Here is a 6,965-nt window from a genome sequence, read left to right on the forward strand (position 1 = left end):
CATCTTCATACTATCGTCTTAATTAAGTTTAATATCCTTCTAAATTCTCTCTTCCTATATTCAAAATAAAGTAGGTCACTTTAGTACTGATCATATAAACAACTTTCCTAATGTACTCATTTATATTTGACTCTTTTTCTTTTCTTTTGTTACAACTTACAACTTAGCATTCAATCATACTTTAATGGACAAAAAAGTGAATTTCTTCCCTCAATTATCACTACTATCACAAATTTGATGTATCAACATATATATACTATGCTACAAAACGCGTTTGGTTTCAAAAGTTGTAGAATAGTTATTAACAAAAGCATATACTTTTAATCTTTTATTTCTTTTCAGGTATTTACACTCGATTACGACGTTAACAAAAATTGAACAAATTAAAAAATAATTATAATAATTAACCGAACATTAGATGCATTTATATACAACCATGATCTCCCTGAAAACTTGAATTAATATTTCTAAAATGATATAACCACATCTTAAAATTCACATCATCTTCTCGAGCATATATGAGGATCGAGTAACAATGATTTGTATTAGATCAAATTTGTTGGTGGGATGTGGCCTCTAGAATCTAAACCTTCCTCCTTTTTTTCTCTCTTAATTTAATTGTAGTTGTTGAGTAATTTCAAAACCAATATAAGAGGATATATACCATACTCCTTTACATATATATCATCATTACATAAATGTACAATTCCTAATGTATATTATAAAATGGTCAAATATGTATACCTTTAATTGGCTGCTATATCAAGTTTTTTCCCCTTTACTTTAACCCTATATAGAGAGAGAGGAGGTAGAAAATTTTGGTAAATAACAATTTTTTTTTAAAAAATATAAACCTATAAAATATTAGGTTTTTACTTTAGTTTCTTTGCTATATAGTTTACTTGTTGTAAGGGGTTTTTTTTTTTTTTTTCTTTTTTTACTAAATTTTGAAAACTAAAACAAAAAAAAATTTTATTTTTTGTCTTTAAAATTTAATTGAGAATTTATTTATTTATTTAAATTAGCATAAAATTCAAAAACTAAAAACGAAGGTTATTGGGTAATTAATATAACTTGTTTTTTCTTCCATTATTTTTACCTATCAATCATAATTAGAAAAGATGCATTATCAAAATAAATAAGAGATTTAGAAGAAGTGTTAATAGATTTAATTTTTAAAAATAAAATGATTATCATACAAAGACTTTAATTAATTATTAGGAAAAGGAGACTTTAGAAACTATTGATTTGATTTGATGTTTAGAATATAATAATGTAGGACTCAACACACATAGATATATATGCATTTCTTTTTTTGTAATTAAAAATCTAATTTACTTAGGAGAATTAAAATATAATTGAAGGGAAAGTGTTGGAGACAAAAGAGAAGAAATTGAAGATTATGTTGCCGGACTTTATTGTAACTAAAAAATTTAGTGTATATATTGAGTATAGAACAACACACCTTCCCCCAATAATTACAACAAAATTAAATTAGGAAGTACATCTTTTCTCATGCCCCAAGTTTAAGTTTTTGCCTATACATACACTTTAATTTATTTCCTTACTTCTCTCATTCTCTATTAATTTCCTTTTTCTATCTTTTTATAATAATATATTCTCTTTTTATAATAATATATTCTTTTTAGAAAGACTACATCCACCACAAAAACATTTTAAAAAAAAGTCAATGTAACCTATTTTTTTATATTATGAATATGATAAAATTAATGATATCATACAACTATTAGATGGTTATCAATTTTTTAATTTGTTACTTTTACAATTTAGAAAATGTAACGATATGTATTCTTTTGTCATATTTTTTTTGCTACTTTTAAGAGCGTAAACAAAATTTACATTTTGTTCAGGAGAATCCTTTTCGAGTGTGCTTCTTACAAAATCAAACTATATTCTATCACCCAAAAAAAATAATATAATTGAATTGATATATAAATATGGTAGCAACTAAAGTATCTAACATGTTGTAGTCATAAAAATCTCCTACCTAATTAAAAAACATACTTTAATTTCAAACTATATTTACTTCTTTTCTTTAATTTTTTTCAAAAATAAATCTAAGCTAAAAAATAACAAGTTAAAAGTATTCATATCTCTAATACTTAATATTAATATTAATTATTAATTATTAATTATTAATAATGTTTAATTTAAGGTGGTTAAAACAATGAAGACAAGTACTAATTAGTAATTAGTGTTAATGGAATAAATTATAGTGTTCTAAAAGCTATTTCTTTATAGAATTATTCAAAGTTATATATAAAAATAAAAAAGAAAATGGTAAAGATTATAAGATTGTTCGAACAAACTTTTTTTCTTTTCTTTCAATTTCTTTTTAATGAAAAGTAAATGAAAATGACAGAATTGGAACATAATGCTATGCTACACACCAATTACAATTAATATTTGGGGTTTCAAGTTTTAATTTCTCTCCCTAATTATACTTATTCTTCTTTTAATAGACATAACATCTCTATATTCATAATTAAATTTACCCATCCTACTTTAAGCTCTCTCTATCTCCTTAATTCTAAATTCTTAAATTACTATAATATAATTAATTCTTCCAACTAATTATCAAATTAAAAGACTGAAAAAGTATCAACTTGGAGGCAATTTTATTTAACCATACTCATGAATAATTCAAAACTAAAAATGTAAATTTTTTAATTAGGACCCAATAAAAACTAGGAAAAAAAAGAATTGAAAAATTAGTGATTAATATAGGTAGATATGTAATAATTTTAGTAATAAGATTTATTAATTTATTTAGTTTGTTAAAGGGGCCAAAGTTGGGGATATAATTAAGCTATTGATGTAATATTCTCCACTACACGTGAGCAATGGGACCATATGTTGCTAATGAATTATGGAAAAGAATGTGAAGAATCTTCACTATTTATTTCACCATATAACTCTTCTCTCTTCTCTCTTCTCTCTTCTCTCTTCTCTCTTCAAAAGCTACCTCTCATTGCCTCTTCTTCTTTATTTTAATACTTTTTCTCTACAATTTTGATTATTATTCCTCTTTTAATTCACTTCTCAAATATGATTTATGTAATTATAATATTTAACAAAACTTTTTTTTTCTTTTTCTTTTTTTTGTCAAAAGCTCTATTGATTACCTACATCCTTCAGTCGCCATTACTTTCTTTTCTTTCTTTCTTTATTTTCAAGCTGAATTTGTTATTCATGAGAAGTTGAAAAATATTGAATTCAAGATAGTATTAAGTTGCTTTTTACAATGTGGCTTACGCGAATATAGGTAACTTGTTCGTGTTTACGCGTTCTTGTATGTCTTTTTTGCTCTTTTAATTTTTTTTATGCAATTTCAATATTAACGTTAAATTTTTGTAAATGTTTTGAAAGTATTAAAATGAATGGTGGATGAAAATTAGAATTTAGAACGCGTATGGTGGTATCTACGTTTCATACCAAAAGTCTAAATTTTCATTTCAAGTCATTGTCACATCATTCATCTTAAAATTTTCATCCAACATTTCTAACATACATTTCTACCATATTCTTACTCTTGAAATAAGAAAACTCAAAAACTCCTTCATTTTCTTCCGTTTTATAGCAAAAATAAAAAAGAAATAAATGATAGATGTATTTCTTTAAAATATATACTAAAGTTCAAAGCTACCTTTTGTAATTTAGGGTATATTGAATTCAACAATATATATGAATACTTCTTAACGTTAAATATACAACTATTTAGTTTGAGATTTATTGATATAAGTAATACACAATAGTAAAGTTAGATATGAAATAATTTAAATTATAAGGATATACCCAATTATACTATTCTTTGGTAAATGAATTGTGTAGTAAGAATAATAATGAAAGTGAATGGTTTTAAAAATAAATTCAAGTAGCCCTTTGAGTTAGGGGAGACTACTAAAAGTAAGGCAACAAAACTGTTTCAGGTCTAAAAGCCATGCAATCAACGACATAATGACCTTCTCAATAAGTGTTATAATCCAATTTCTACTTTTATTTTGTGGGCAATATTGCTTCCAATCAACATCTTGGTCTCTCTCTCATCAAAATAACTTCGTTTTAAAAAAATCTAATCAAACTGTGATACTCAATTTTTCATAAAAGAAAAAAACATCATGCTCAATTATGGTCATAAATTGTGATAGTTTCAGCTCTTTAGAATGCCTCTTACAATATCTAGGATTTAGATTTGAGGTTACACAGAGCTATGGTAATTTGTATTTTATGAAAGCAAGATTTTGGAAATGTATCTTCTTGCTTAGTTTGCATGTGAAGTTCTTTGATGCTCAAGTTGTTGTGTCCATTTCAAACTTTTGTCTAATAATTGAGTTCATTACATTGGTTAAGTAAATCTATTATTTAGTCTATTTTAGGGGTTGAGTGAGAACAAATAAAAAAATTTCATATCAAATGGACATCATTTCCAGAGAGAATGTTAAAGTGCTAATTTACTATAACTCTCAAATTAAGTGTTTGAATCAATGGGTAATGTAACCTAAATTATCATAAATCTTAATTTCTTTATTAAAGCAACCATAAATTTATAATTATTCAAGAATCAAACTTACAAAGTCCCACTTCAAGCCTTTGGTCCTTAAATAAAGTTTGATTCTTCTCCCATTCTAGTCGACTTGACTTAACTCAACTTCTTTTACTTGTAAATTTGGATAGCATATGATGTTAATTTTTGTCGTCTTATTTCTAAGTCTATGTAACGGAATGAGATTCTTTTGTTAGTATCCGTATTTGATCTTCATTCTTTTTAATGAGATAATTTCTGTTATTGAATGTTTGTTTGGGTACCATAAATTCTAATACTACACTAGATAAACATGAAACTAATTCTCTCTCTCACACCCAATTGAAGAGAAATAATTAATTGTAATTGATGTAGGACAAATAATGTGAGACGATCTTTTTCATGTATGCCCAAAAGAGAAGACACCCCTCGAAACACAATTGAAGGGACAAGGCAGCAGTTCCATCCTCAGCCACATTTTGTTGAAAAAACAATGGGAAGATGAATTGTACTTAAAACCCATTGTCATTTAGACAACACACACAAAAGTTGTATTAAAAGTTTTTGATATATCCAATCCAACCCACAAAAGGAATATATGCAATTATATTTTTTACAGTTGTTTTTGGTGCATGCAGCTTTTTGGGTTTGGAAAAATATGAATATATATATTTGTAATTTCCATCAAAATACAATGTAAATGAGAAGACAAACTCACAGATTGTCTGTGTGGGAGACACTCAAGTATTTTTTGCTTTCCTTCTAAAGCTGATGAATTAATTGGGTATGAGAGGAATGTCTGATATATATTCAGGAAGGTGATAGCCCTAATCTCAAGGCCCCAAGCCCCACATTATTTGGTCTTTCCCCCTTACCCACATCAGTACCTTGACCCTACCACACATACCCATTATTCTAATTATATTCTTTCCCAATCTCCCTCCCTACTCATCAAAATAAATCAATAAATATTGTTTTATTATTACTCTTTTCTAAATTATTTTGTTTCTTAATTTGTGTACATGTCCATACAAGGATACTTTTTTTCCCATATTTAAAGCTCAAGTATAGTAATTAGCGTTCTAGGATTATGAATTAGATAATATTTCTATTTAAAATAATTAATATTGAACTAAATGAACTATATGTACGGCTTGTAATCAAGAAATTCGTAGTTCAAATCTCTCCACCTCAAAAAAAATGCACAATTTAAATAGAATACATTAAAAAAAACATTGACTGTCTCTCTATCTATGTCTATAAAAAAGAATAACTATACTGAAATTCATATCAAACTAAGACAAAATGTCAATCCCTCGACAGAAGTTTTGTAGTGAAAGGTTGCCATATCAATCTTCAAGTACAATAAAAGCTTTGTGTAGCTAATGATCTCATCAATTCACAAGATTGTTATTTAATTTGTTGGTAACTTTCAAAGAATATTAACACTATCAAATGTTGATAGATCATCACATACTTATTTGTGAAACATCTATGAGAATCATGTTTTTAATACGAATCAAGAACATTCATTCTATTTCTTTTCTTGCCATCACTATTTTTAATAACAATGTTTGCCCTTATAGACCTACTAGACTTTATTTTAATGTTTGTTTTTTTAAATAAACTTCAATAAACCCAAAATCGGGGAGGACAACAACGGAGGAGAAAGGTCAAACATTAATAACATCTAAAACCAACAACGGAAACAAGAGTTCCAGCACTCCAGAATATTGAAGTAGAAGAATCATAAAAATCAAGATATTTTGAAAAATAGGAAGCCTTGCGGCTACATAGCATAGTGGGCAACTCGATTATTAGCATGAGGATAGAAAGAGAAAGAGACAATTTCCATATGCTTTGCCAAACAGTGATCTTCACTCAACTACATTTTCATTTCGGTATACTTGACGAGCATTGTCAATCAAGTTTATCACCTCTTAAGAATTAGATTCAACCATGATATGTCTGAGAAGGAAGAAGACATTAGATTATTTAAAACCTCATAAAAACTTTAATTTTCAATATAATTAGACGGATCGCGAATGATATAAAAACTTGCACACGTATAAAAGATTCAAGAGAGTCACAAACCACTCACACCTCAACTCGTCCAACACTGTTTTAACATTCCACAAACCATCAAATTGAGCTTCCATTCACTAGTTGGAATATATAGATGGGGGTAAATAAATAATGAATTAGTTTAGAGTACTATATAAATATTTATACGGAAGAGAAGAGTATGAGAATGGTATAGGATATATCCAAAATGAAAAGAACCAAGTGTTTATGTTGAATTTGTTATGGGTATTGATTCAAGGGCCGATTCTGAATAGGATGGAGTTTTAAATGTGAGATGAAAAAGGAGCTTTCAATGAGAAGGACAGGTAGTAATGTAAAGAAATAATCCAAATGCCAA

This window comes from Cucumis sativus, chromosome 1, assembly GCF_000004075.3.
Source record: "Cucumis sativus cultivar 9930 chromosome 1, Cucumber_9930_V3, whole genome shotgun sequence".
NCBI classification, from domain to species: Eukaryota; Viridiplantae; Streptophyta; class Magnoliopsida; order Cucurbitales; family Cucurbitaceae; genus Cucumis; species Cucumis sativus.